The 14,360-nt window shown below is 40.8% G+C and overlaps 1 long non-coding RNA gene across 4 annotated transcripts in view; it reads left to right on the top strand.

Moving 5' to 3' along the window:
- LOC115944242 (uncharacterized) overlaps positions 1-14,360 on the top strand; it is a 176,069-nt gene that overhangs the window by 70,109 nt on the left and 91,600 nt on the right. For all 4 annotated transcript variants that reach the window (XR_014148687.1, XR_014148686.1, XR_014148688.1 and 1 more), the window contains exon 3: positions 8,476-8,638. This is a non-coding gene — a long non-coding RNA (uncharacterized LOC115944242). The remainder of the gene's footprint in view (positions 1-8,475; positions 8,639-14,360) is intronic.

The raw sequence follows: 14,360 nt of genomic DNA, 5'->3' as shown, positions 1-14,360 counted from the left end.
ATACCATCAACTTTTTTCAAAGAAATGGAACAAATAATCCTAAAATTTGTATGGAACCAGAAAAGACCCCGCATAGCCAGAGGAATATTGAAAAAGAAAAGCAAAGCTGGTGGCATCACAATTCCGGACTTCAAGCTCTATTTCGAAAGCTTCTGATGGGAAACAGGAGGAGTATACTAAGAACGGCCTTAGTACCAATGCAAAGAGAATTATCACCCCACCCCTACCACACTGAACCAAACCGTACAAGCCCAAAAGGACCTGCAGCTCACATATTCAAGAAAAGGCAGCAAACTGACATTCCATTATAAGAGCTCTGTTTTATCTCCGCCACTCCCACAAACAACCACAGCACAGTTTCTGCTGGGGGCTCGGAAGCTGCCTGTGCACGGGTGGGTGAGGCCAGAGCTCAGAGCCAGGTGCAGAGGACTCCATCAGAGCTGTGGCAAGACAACCTAAGAGCACCCTCTTCTTGGGAGCAACAAGGGCTCAATGGCCACAAAGGGCCGTCTGACATCAGATGCCAGTTCTCAGTGTTGGAGGGGCAGTTTCTGTTCTCTAGTGTGTATCATTTTGCACAGTTCAAACACAATTACCACACCTTTACAGGCAGATGCTGGTAAGGGAAGATCTGTAGCAATTCAGGCTTATTCCCTTCAAAATGAACTCGAGGACACCCAGGCACCTGAGCACACCTATGCGCATAACCACGCCGGACAAACCCCTAGGTTCATGGGAATGGTCAAAATCATATACGTAAAATACTTCCCTTTGTCAGAGTAGGCTCACACTCATGAGCTCTTTCGGTCCCTACAGTAACACTCTGAGGTAGGCCTGCACAGTATCCTGTCCCCTGCTTTACAAATGGGAGGTGGAGGCTCCTAGAATGAAGAGGCTTGTGTTGTCAGATTCTGTTACTGGGTGATGTTTAACACATGACTAAAGACAGAAAAAAATGGGAGATTGTGGGAATAAGTGCTAGTTTGCTTTCTTTGCCCCCTTTTTGCCCTCCCAAAGTGTGTCTCTATAGGAGTGTGTGTGTGTGTATTTATGCATATACATAAGATGTCTGTTATAAGCCAGCAATGGGGGGGCAGGCATCTTCTCCATCCTACAAGCTTGTGAAGTGAGTAGTTAGAAGGTTTCACTTCAGTCAGTCACATCAAGGTGGTAGACTACCCAGGCAGTGCTTCAGAGGTCCCATCACCCATGCGGAGTAGATCATTTAGAGCTAACAACTCTGGGGGTGTGGGAAGGAAAGTATGTACCTTGTGGGTGACAAATGGATGTTAGAAAAATCCACTTTAATTTTTGGAAAAAAAATCAGAATTCCAGCTTTTTCTTCCATCATGACTGCGCTGGCTCTGCCAACACACATTAGCTGCTGGCCTCTGTGGAGTGAGAGCTCTAGAGCGGCTCCCATCCAGGAGAAACTTCGGCCCCATCTTTGCCACTGCACAGGCTTGTCACCCTTTCTTCAGTGCCCACATGTACCCCGAGAGTGCACTGACGATAGTCAGTAATCATGACCTTGGGAGGTTCCAAGATACCTGCAGAGCACAGGGCCCAGGGCCTCCTTCTGCCCGACGAAGGCAACCTAGAGAGTCTTGTCTATCAAGCATGGACCTTGCCTCTCAGCCCACTCTCTTTTTCTATCAAGAAAGTATAAATTTGAAGGGAGGGATATTTGACTGAAGGAAATTCATGATCTCTCAGGGGAAGCCACTAGCATATCCAATTTAATACTGCCCTCAATGACTAAAGCTACTTCAAACTCCAGAGAGTTAACTTTCCCAGGTAAATTCTGTGTGTGTGTGTGTGTGTGTGTGTGTTGGGGAGGATGGGAGAGGAGAAAGAAGGAATACAAATTAGAATGCTCTAAATATCAATCCCACCAAAACTCACTTTACTTTAGAAGCTTCTTTGCTAGATCTGCAGTGGTAGATTAAGGAAAATAACTTCTTGGCTAATCACCTCCAATCTCTCACATCACACATTGGTGGTGTTCAAAAGAGAAACCAAGGGACCCGCTTTATGAAGATTTCTGATATCCCTAAATGCAGGAATGGAGGGTGGCATAAGGTCAGAAGGGCAGGACAGCGACCTGAAAAGCTAAGCAAGACTGTCAGTGTTGAAAGGGGCCATATGGATCGTCTAAGTCAAATGCCTCATGTCACAGAGAGGGGATGGGACTCCTGCACTCGCTCAGTGAGACTGCAGCTCTCTGGCTGCCTCTGACTCCCGGGTGAGTCTTCTTCACCAGCCCTGCTGCCTCCTTCAGAGAGTAAAGTGTGGGCACCATGAAAGGTGCTCAGGATTTGAATTGGCTGATGGCACAAAGATGGAGAGAAGGGAGGGATTCCAAATTTGAGGGCGAACGTAGAAAGGTTGCTTTGCTGTGCACAGGATGCATTTACCACGGTAGTCATTTTTTAGGTAAAATAATAGCTCTCACTTACTGAAAGCTTACCATGTGGCAGGCCTGCGCCAGAGATTTTTTATATTTATGATCTCAAAGCCAGTCGGAGTAGATATTATCATTGCCATTTCATGTCACACAGCCATGAAGTAGCAAACTGGGATTCAAATCCAGTTGCTACCAGTATGCCATAGTGCAATGGGATCTGTTTCTGTAACTACTATCAGCGGGCATAAATAGTCAGTCTGGGTCAGATTAGATCATCCACATGTGACGCTAAGGCTGTGCTGTCAAATGAATGAAAAAGTGGCAGAGTGGACATCTGTTGTGGACCACCCAGCAACTTTGTCCCCTTGTTCAGGGTAACGATGTCCCAAACTCCCTTTCAGGAACTGCCCCTACCTCATTCTTAGCTGTACAAGTTGATTGAGAGTGGCTCACCCTCAACTGCAATGTTCTTTCTTCTTCCTATTGTCTTGATCAAGGACAAGCTCCAGGAGCTACTGGCAGCCATCTTGCAGCCCTGCGGACAGCCAGCCAGAGGGTGGAGCAGACATTATGGGCAATGAGGAGGAGAGATGGAGAGTCACCGGGTCCCAGGTGGTATTGAGCCACTGGATTAAGCCTTGTCCAAAGTCAGTCTAATCCTTGGATTTTCAGTTAGCTGAGATAGTCAAGCCATTTTGAGTTGGATTTTCTGTTACTTGAACGTTTAAACATTTTAAGCAGATACAAATGGGTGGGCCAAACCGTGTGCCCACAATCCGTGCTGGGCAAACGTTCTGATCGTCTGTGCTTTGGTTACTCTCATTCTGCAACCAGTAGTGAAGTTTTCACTCATTTCTCTCCATTAAGATCATTAGGAACAGTCCCTCTTTAGAGTGCAAAAATATGCTGAGAAGATGAAGGAAAAATGAAAATGTCTTCACCAAGTCATAAACTACTTCCTACACCTACTTAAAGTTTAAGGACTGCTTTAATACTCCATGTTTAATTGTTAATTGAGAATTTAAAAATCAAAAATGCCAACTTTGCCTTCGATGAGATGGAAAATTATGCTGCTGTAGAAGGTAACATAATGTAAAACAGCCAACATTACCAAGGCACACAAATGTTTTTGGTATGTAAAATTGCTTTGTAAAATATTTGCTCCATCTGCTGAAAGCGGCAAAGACAATTTTCCCTTGATAGCTAATGGCCCATTTCGGCTGTGTGGCAAGTGATTCGCTGCGGTGGCGGCTCTCATTAAACAGAATGGTGAAAATGCGGTATATAATTCCATACTTATGTAGCATTATCCACTCGATGCTTCTCGAGGAGTCTGTCCCTCATTATGTAGGCCTCCACGTTGTACCAACATGCAGGCCTAGCAGTTGATTTGACTGGAGAAGCGTTTTGTCCAACTGAGGCACATATGTTGTGCCTCCATTCCAAAGCTCAGCACAACTGCTTCAACCCGACCAGAAACACTAGAGAGGTTCATTCCTTTTCAACTTTCCAGCACTTAAACTGCTGTTTCTCTTTCCCCTCCTCATAGGGGGCCGTGGTGTTCTTTCTAGGCTCACCCTGTTGTGCTGCATGCTGGGGGCTTCAATAGATCAAGATTAAGCGTTTCTTGAAATTCTTAATTGAACTTTGCACACACACAAAAGCAGGAAATTTGTCCCCCCCCTCACCTAGGGCCCACACTGCCATCCTAAAAAACCAACAAACACTGCCCTTGGTTCCTGGTGCACGTCTGTGATCTCTCTCTTTAAAGGAGTTGTTTACACTACGCTCTGAATTACTCCAACATCTGCTAAAGGAACAATTAAAAATAAATAATCCAGGGTGGTTTAAAAAAAGAAGAATATGTTCATGGTTTGGGAATGGTATTAAAAAGTAGTTACAGCTGCAAGTGGCAGATTTTTAAAAAATATTTTTAATGTGGGAAAATGGGTTTAAAGGGAATTGTATGAAATAGGAGTGACATCAAGTAAATACATGAGTGCTTTAAAGATGATGCCATCTTTCAAAGCAAAAACCATGCAATTTCAAAATCAACCGCCAGTGGAAACGGCCATAATTATTATTACTGGTAATAGGTCTCTTTCTTACCAGTTAGAGAAATAGCGTTGGTTGAGAAAACTGCATGTGCTAAAAAAAGCTCTTTAACTGGAAATTGAAAACAAAAGAAAACACATGTGCCCTTTGGACTCTGATTTTTCATTCAAGTGGTAGAAGAGGGGGTGAATTTGTGGAATGAAATGAGACACCATCAGGAGGATTTTTATTTTAATTTTATACAAAAGGAACGGGCAAGCAATTTACTTTTCTTAACCAGAGTGAAGAGGCGTACCTTCTTTGGTATTCCCACGTGTATGGATGGATATACTTGAGGCAGATATGGTAGCCTTATGTATTTATTATTGTTCTTTCTACAGACCATGCTGGTGAAAATACCAGGGTAATAAATCAGTGAATTCCAAAAGTGAGGATTTTTTGTTGGGTCTGGTACAATGATAGGAAAGTCCGAGTCTTCTCAAGGGCATCCCTCTCTCACCCGGCGGTACGGAGGACAGACGACCAGAAGCAAATGGTGCAGTCGTAGGCAGAGTAAAACTCATTCTGAATCTTTTCCAAATACCCATGCCTGCTCTGTGTTTTTCAGCAAAGCAGATATTTCCAAAGGAACTCCAAGGGGGACTTCCCGGATGTGAAAACACTAACCAATTCTCGTTTCTCTCAACTTTTGCTTTATTCCTTCCTTCCACGCTGTTATTGCGAAAAACTGGCAGTTAAATTCAATTGATTCAAAATATTCCGGATCCATATGGCCGCCAACCCTGGAGCTGAGGCGGCCATAGCGCCTCACTGCTGTTCTCAAACATTTGCCTCTCCCCCAGTCCCCAGATGGTGGGAGTAGCGTTTAAACCTCCTTTTCTCTGCCTTGTACAATAGACCTTGGCACCATTTCAACTGTTTACTCCGGTAATTAACAGCTCTGATACCACAACAATTACAACTCCTACACTCTCACCACAATAATGCTATGAATTAGTGAGAGCTAATGGCTGGAAGGTAGAGTGTTTCCAGACTGTGAGATCTGTGCATTTTTAGAATAAAATAAAAGGTACAAACAGCATGCTTGCAGTAGACAATGATTACCTAGTAATTAGTTTACACAAAGCTTCCTATTTAATGGCAAAACGCTGTAATTAACGTGTGACAGAAAATCAAAGGGTACTTTGTAAGCATATGAAAAATTAACACTGCAGGCCCATAGCTTTATGTACTGATTAGAAGCATATTAAATCAATAGGACACACAAACCAACAGCTTGTATGGCTGGTTATTATAGGTCCTCGGAAGGGGGACCTGGCTTTCATTTACTCGGAGAGGCAATTTCCCTTCTCCTGTCATCTTCCTCAGGCCCCAGTGAAGTACCTCAAATCCATTCCTGGCAGCTTCGTGAAAATAACCATTGAACTGGAAGAAAACATTCTAAGTCATTCTCAGAGATAAGGAAAAATATGTAAATGATTAAAGCTTTCCAATGATTGTGGTGACGTGCTGATACAGTAATTAGAAAAGACACCAACCGGAACCAGAAAATGAAGCAACTGGGTCTCAAGCTTGTGGTCAGAGTAAGCTCTACTTTATCAGGTCAGTGCCTCTTTATTCAACATGTAGAAAATGAATATAACTGGAATTATCTTCTATTTTCAAATGATAAGCAACCAGACTGCTGCCAAGGTTTATTCTTTTAAAGGCATTATCTGGTACATCACTGGGTAGGCACAATTGGGTCAATATTGTATATCTTCAACAGCCACAATCCTATAGAATGATAATTGATGCACAGAATAATATTCTGGAAGCCTACAAGAGGCTAAAGGACCTTCTGAATCACCAAAGGGAGATTAAGTTGTATATACTTGTTCAATGTCACGGGCACTTTAATTGTAATACAATTTTATGGTAATATTGATAATAACAGGTAGCATTTCTTTAAGGCTTATTGTGTGCTAAGTACATTGCTAGCCAATTTACAAGGGTATCTTATTTAATTTTAACCCCCCACCCCCACCCCACGAGGCAGGTACTAATGTTATCCCTCTTTACAGATGAGGAGGTAGAGACCTGGAGAGCGAGAAAGTGATTGTCATGGCTCCCCCCCAGTAACCTTGATGTGCTTGGGCTACAGAACCCCGCAGAGCCAGACCACCTCCTGGTTATCCTGAACGTTCACTTATTCAGACTAGTCTATTCCAACACTCATTCAGCTTAAGAGGGAGTTTACCACGCCAACCTGGAACAGGAGACTAAAAAAACACAAACAAAATATGTGGCTGCATATCCAAAAAACAAGGTGTGAAATGCCCACCATATTTTTATTGCTACATTTGATCCTGAAGTTTGGCTACTCTGAGCTTTGTGAGAATTTATTTACAGGCTTACTGAAATGATCACGCTACTGTATTAAGTTGAGGAAGGCATTGAAAGTTGGACACCCCCGTGAATGATCAAAGGGTGATATCTAAAATTCACTCTCATCGCCCAACAACATATATGGGTATGTGAGACGGTTGCTTTGCAAAAAACTGGATCCTAGGGACTTCCCCAGGAGGGCTTCAGCTCCTCTGTAGCTCTCTGGTGTGCCCTCCTACCTCTCCGCCCTGCTGCCTTTGGGGGAAATTCCAGTACAAAGGCTACTGTGTTTGGGAATGTTTGTATTTCCCCCATCTCTGTAGAAAGCAGAAAACCTGTCCCTCGGGGCAGCGGGTCACAATGGCAGAGACCTGGGGGAGAACACTGCTCTGGGATTTTCAAACAAGGGGTCTTTTCTAAATGGCCTCACCTCAATGTGGCAAGAACACTGGGCCAGGGGAGTGGATGTGGGTTCCAGGTTAGGCACCATCATTTATAAGCTACATGAACTTGGGCAAGTCACTTAACTACCTAAAGCATTGGTTTCTCCATCTGTAAACAGAATAACAATACTTATCAACGTGGTGTGGAGGTAAATGAGTAGAAACCTCAGGGTTTTTATGAGATTGAATGAAACAGTTCCTGTAAAGGGCTGAAAGGTTTGGCACCGCCCAGCTGTTCTACAATGCTAATTATTATTGTTATTATTATTGAGAAATGCAGGGAAATGTCAAGACTATAACAGTGTATATTCATATATCTAAGAAAATGCCTCATCTCATGTATAGGCCAGTATTCTGGCAGTTACTAAATACATAAAGATAATCTAAGAAGTCAAGATTTTAATATATAAAAATAAACAAATATAAAAAACAAATAATCATTCATATGGAATTTAATGACTAGGGAAAATGATTACCCTAGATTTTTCCTTCAGCTAGGAAACCTAGATTTTCTCTTAATACCAAGATGCTGTGTTTTTGATATAAAAGACAAATAATAAATAAGGACGTGAAAAAAGGATCCCTTGATAGTAACCAAGTAATAGCAATTAGAAGATACATTTTGACATCTAAAATAAAAGTGCAAACAGTTCATCATATCCAGTGCTGGTAAGATGGTGGCAAAACTTGTATGCTCATTCTCTGCTAGCAGCCTTGGAAATTGGTACTACCTTCTTAGAAAGTAATGGGGCAGCATGTAACAAGAGCCATAAAGCATTCTACTCCCGAGTCTTTCTCTGCAGGAAATAATTCAGCAGAAGTAAAAAGAGATGTACACAAAAACCAAAAACAAAAACAAATCTTTTGTCCTCACTCTTCCCCCCGCCCCCAAAAAGTGGGAAAGAATATAAATTTTCAAGTTAGTTGAATGGTTTAATATGTTAGAGTAAATCAATACAAGGGAATATTATATAGCCATTGATTGTGACAACTACCTGTAAACATGGAGGATGTTTAGGATCCGATGTTTAAATAGCATATATGCTATTGTTGTAGCTATAAGAAATAAATGTAGCACACTTGAAAATTAATACACAAAAATGAAAACAATTAAGTTTGGGAAAAGTGATGATGTACTTATTTGTTTAAATATTTCCTTAATCTTATTATATTATCATTTAGCTTTTCTAAAAAATTATGTAGTTACAGGGTAATGGTTCTTTGGAGTCACCTAATATACCTGCTGATTTCCACATAAGCACCAAGCTCAGCCATCCTACAGCAGCTCCTGTGACCCAGAGGCAAGGGCATCTCAAGAGATGGAGGTCTTCACAATAGAGACATGGGGTTCTAAGGCACTGACTAGGTAGGTGATGGTTCTCCTCTGTAATTTTGTTTGCTGATTTCGTTCTACAAGGAAGCAAAACAACTACTATGGTTTATTCTACTTTTTCTTGGCGTGGATGCCTTGAATTCATATTTTTAATTTTAATTTTAATTTTAAGTAGCCTCCACCCCCAATGTAGGGCTTGAACTCATGACCCTGAGATCAAGAGTTGCATGTTCTACCTACTGAGCCAGCCAGGTGCCCCTGTATTTTTAATATTTTTAAAAATAGATTGTTTTCCTTGGTGATCCCCAAATTAATTTCAGATGTCTAACAAAGTACACAAAAGTACAAGTAAACATAAAACTGCTCTTGGGGGGTGCCTGGGTGGCTCAGTCGTTAAGCGTCTGCCTTCGGCTCAGGTCATGATCCCAGGGTCCTGGGATCGAGTCCCACATCGGGCTCCCTGCTCTGTGGGAAGCCTGCTTCTCCCTCTCCCTTTGCCCCTCTTCCCTGCTTGTGGTCTCTCTCTCTCTCTCAAATAAATAAATAAAATAAAACTGCTCTTGGATGGGCTAAAATAGCAATATTTTGTAGTAGCATTCAAGAGGCAGTTCAATTTCCTTTTCCTCCCTTCTCTCCTAAGTAAGCCCTTGGCATCCTATACTGTCCATCCAGGGAAACAGAGGCCAAAAGAAGGGCTGCACAGAGAAATCCAAAATTAAACTGGCTTAGCTCTTTACATGGAGAAACTGTTCTGGAAAGACCTTTTCTTGCAAAGCAGCATGGCCAGTGGCATCTCTGCCACCAGGCCAGTCTCCCAGGAGTGAGGGAGGGAAGATGTACCCTTTAAAAAAGGAAAGAAAGAAAAAGAACCACAAGAAGGATGGGTACCGCAGCAAATGTCTACCTGGGTCTCCCTACCCTGTCCTGGGTGAGAGTGGCCAGGAAGGCTTTTCCCCTACAAGCGTGCCCTTTGTTTAAGCCTTTATTCCTACTAAGAAAAAAGAAATAGCCCCCACTGGGGAGTGGGGTGTTTGGAGTGTGTGCAAAATGGCAAGTGTGTGGATTCGTTAAACCTTAACAAGCATTCAGTAGTTAAGTAAGTGAAGTTTACGGGGACCTGTTGGGGGAAGTAGGTTTTGTCAGTTGACAGGATGGAGAGAGAAAGGTTGGTACCAAACCACCATGAAAACAAAACGAGAGTTGTGCTCTTTTGCCGCTGTGGCCATCATGTAACATTACGCTTTTCCTAAGATCACTTACATGTCTATACTGATTTTTTTTTTTTAAATGTGACTACAGCTTTTCCAGCATTTGTTGACTCCACAACTTTGTTTCGAGTCTCAATTGCAAACAGTCAAATAACTCTGGCTCTAAATTAGATAAGTAGAAAAAAAAAGATGATCTTTGTATTAGATCCTTGAGTCTACACTGAATCATGCCTACATCTAAAACCAATATCTGCATAAGATGCAAGAGAATCTCAAAACAGTTCAAACTCCCATAAACAGCACTGTTTTTAATCTGTTGCCTACAACATACCAATGAGAAAAATCATGGTATCGTGTCATAAAGTGCTATGCAAATGATGCTATTTTTAAGTATTAACATAATTTAGTGCTTACAGTCATATTCTCATGTCTAATAATTCTCCCAGAATGGAGTCTTTCTCTGGACTCTTAGCCTGCAGGATAGTCTTTCATCAAGAAGCTGAAATTTTTAATAACCTGCCAGCATATGTTTTGTATGTGCCAGGCTAGGCTTGATGACACAACATCTTCATTATCAAAAGAAACAGGTCTACAAACTGTAATAGGACATTAAAACATGCCTGTGCTCATAAAGTAATGCTTTGATGTCTAAATGTGCACCATTACCATGGTCTTCTGGAACAAAGGATAATTCCAATCCTAAATTCTCAATAGCTGCACTCAGTGGAGATGGCAGTTCACTTCTATTCTGAATACAATTTCACTTTGAAGGCAAAAGAATGTCAATAGTCTCCTACAAAAAAAAAAGCTCTTCGGAACCACTTTACTTTTCGTTTTTATTTTTGGCTTCTAACTACATCCTGGCTAAGCACAGTCCCTCACAGTATTAAAAAGATTTCTGAATAATTATTTTTTCCTTGTTAAGTTAAAAAAATGATGTAGATAATTAATTATTCAAGAGTTTCACATTTAATAATATTAACACTAACGCCAAATGTATTTGGTGACAATTTTAAACGGTGTAGTTGAAAGTAATTGAAATTAAATAACGTGTAGTCAGGCTTTTAAGTGCAATTCAGCCACATGTTATTATTCTAACCATTTTTTAAACCTAAAAGTCAAACATTTTAAGTTTATCATAGTCTAGTACCAGGGAATTATTTAAAAATGATTAGCTTGAAATATTAAGAAAAATACCTCACACACGAACATTTTGATTTTTTTTAAATAAAAAAGTCTTATTTTCATGGTTTAATCTCAGCTATTTTGCTTTAAAAAGAAAATTGAAATAAATATACAATATGAAATAAAATCCAGTTTAACGAGAACACAAGAGAAATCTCTATGGGCCTCAGAATTAAATACACTTTCCTTGTTTTATTTTTTTTTCTAGAAGAGTAATTCACTTTGGTATCCTTTAAATAATATGTAAAAATCTGGCCATGACAGGTAGTGCGTTTAGTCCATTCACTGAAGGAGGGGGAAGAAAAGCCCGGAATAGATCATGGGGAGAACAGTAACATTTATCAAAGGGAACTCTCTCTTCTGACTGTTCTCTAGATTTATTCATCATTTCATTTCCACAAGAATAATGTGGTTCTCTCTTGTGCGCCCCTCCCTTTCCATCACTTGTGTCTTGATTCATATACTGTTGTAGTGGGATGCTCAAAGCAGATGCAACTTACTGCCCAGCCCACCGCTATGTATGTTGGCAGGGAAGGAATCAGTTAAGGGAATTTGCACCCACATTTTCCTATCAGTTATGCTTTCATTATTACATCAGCCAAAATAGAGATTTGACATTCAGAGAAGCCAGGAAGGTCTAGGCCTCTGGATGAAAAGTGAGGCAGCTTTAAGAATGGTGGGTTTAACTGATATATGAAGCCATTAAAATTACTTTAATTATTAAGCAAGTTTAGAACAGACTAAGAAGTTGTACAATTCATCCTTCCACCAGTATACTTGGAAAAACCTATATACATCCACTCATGTGTTAAGGCTTCTTTCCTATTATTTAGCTTTTGCTGGGAGATTTTCTGGCTGAGATGTATTATTTTCTCAACATCTCATAGGGACCAGCGGTTACATAAATTTCCTTGAACTGTCTTCAAAAACATATGACTGCTGACAGAATGCTTTTATACATTAGCTTCCAGGTGACAACCATTCACTACTAGAATTTGTCTCTCATAATAAAACACAGCCAGCTTAATAACAACAGTTGTTAGAAGCACATGATCGAGACTCACTTAGATCAAAAGATGAGATTTGTAATGCTATTTGAATATGGTAAAAAAAATTACTTCCTAATTATCATAATCAACTTGAAGATGTGACTGAAGAATTTTAGGGCCCAAAGAAGGGACATTTAAAATAACCTAATCATACAGGCTTCCAGTTATGAATATAACTGGAATGAATAAGTCATGGGGATGAAAGTGACAGCACAGGGAATGTAGCCAATGGTATTGTCATAGTGCTGTATGGTGACAGATGGTGGCTACGCTTGTGGTGAGTACCGTCTAATGCATAGAGCTGTCGAATCACTGTTTGTACACCTGAAACTAATGTAACATTGTGCGTCAACTCTACTCAAATTTAAGAAAATTTTTAAAATATATTAGAAATAATATTAAAGTAACTTGATCAAGCCCATTCACTTTGTATATGAGGACTGAGGCCCAAGAAAGTCAAAATGACTGGCCTAAGAGCTCACTGCTGATAGGTGATGCAGCTGAGTCTAGAAGGAAGTGCTTTCACTGCCCAGCTGAGCCTTTTTCATCATCTGCTAACTGCGAACAGACACCACGGGCTATGTCAACACTGAACTCACTTGTGCCCATTTCTTCCTCCAGTTCTCGTGGCCGTATCTGCCCCTCTCCTGTAGGAACCACTTGTAGCACTGTAGGTGGGAAGGAATGTCACAAAATGCAGTCCCGTTTCCTCCAATCTCATAGTCCATTTTAAAGAGCCAGCGTTGGATTTCCAGGTGATCTATGACCAGCTGACCCAGCTGTTCTAGCATCTGTAGGGCCCAAGACATAGCAACATTTAATATGGGTCGTTTTCTAGATTCCTTCTTATTGTATTAACTTACTTGTACTTCTTAGGTATATTCAAATGGTCTGTTCGTTTGGTTATCTTCTAATTATTAGGACAGATTAGAAGTTTTAAGTGATATATATATATATACACATATATATATACATACATATATATATATATGATGTGAAGAAACCACTAACCCCTGGGACCAAAGGTATGTTTAAAAGTATAGTCTTACTTTGAGAAATTCTGAAATTATCATTTTGCTGGTTTTTGAAGGCAAAAGAATCTCTGAATATTTGTAATTGAATCTTGGTGTTGTTTTGTTTCTTTTTTAGAGCGTTATGTGTTTAAGGGTTTTATTTATTTATTTGACAGAGAGAGACACAGCGAGAGAGGGAACACAAGCAGGGGGGAGTGGGAGAGGGAGAAGCAGGCTTCCCGCTGAGCAGGGAGCCCGATGCAGGGCTTGATCCCAGGACCCTGGGATCATGACCTGAGCCGAAGGCAGACGCTTAATGACTGAGCCACCCAGGCGCCCCATACTTATTGATTTTTCAAATGCTTTTTTTTAAAATATAGTTTCAAGACCATAATGAGTTATAGTCTTGAAAACTTTAACTGTTTGGAGCTTTGCTGAGTTTCTAAATGTTATAACCTATAAAGGTTTAATTGTTTCCTCATTAACATACATGAAATGCACTTGTTTGGTCAATTGGCCAGGTATGTCATACGTATTATGTGAACAAGACAGATAAAGGAGATAAAACATTAATGAAAACAACTATGTTTTATTTAAAACAGTATTCCAGCAAGAACTGGGCTCAATCCCATGGAAATGGAAGGGATAGAAGTTGAAGCTTTATTATCATAAGGATAGCAACATCTAACATTACTGAACTCTCCATAGGAGCTGGGCATTTGGCTAGGCTCTTTATATGATTTTCTCTTATAATAGGCAAATATGAAGCAGGCATCATTATTAGTTCCATTTTATATATGAATAACTGAGACTCAGCTGATTTATTATTATTATTATTAAAGATTTTATTTATTTATTTGAGACAGAGAGCATGAGCAGGGTGAGAGGCAGAGGGGGAAGAAGAGGGAGAAGCAGACTCTCCACTGAGCAGGGAGCCCGAGGCAGCACTCAGTCTCAGGATCCTGGGATCCTAACCTGAGCTGGAGGGTGATACTTAACCAACTGAGCCACCCAGGTGCCCCGAGACTCAGCTAATTTAAATAACTTGCCCACAATCACGGATCACCTGGTGTTAAGTGGAAAAGCAGAGACTCCACCCAGGATGCTCTGATTCCAGCACCTAAGTTCATTCCTTCTCCTCCATGCTGCCTACCTCAGCCTGCAGAGAGGTGGAGGAGGAGGGTGAGATGGAGAAAGAAGTCAGAAGAGGAGCAAGAGAAGCAATTTTCCTTGTAGTCAATTAAGCCACTTAGGATAAATTTGAATCAGGCAAAAGTCTATAGCCCAGATTACTTGATTA

This window comes from Leptonychotes weddellii, chromosome 9, assembly GCF_054177405.1.
Source record: "Leptonychotes weddellii isolate Sample4059 chromosome 9, ASM5417740v2, whole genome shotgun sequence".
Taxonomy (NCBI): domain Eukaryota; kingdom Metazoa; phylum Chordata; class Mammalia; order Carnivora; family Phocidae; genus Leptonychotes; species Leptonychotes weddellii.
The sequence above is the reverse complement of the archived record's forward strand: the minus strand, read 5'-3'. Positions and strand labels throughout refer to the sequence as shown.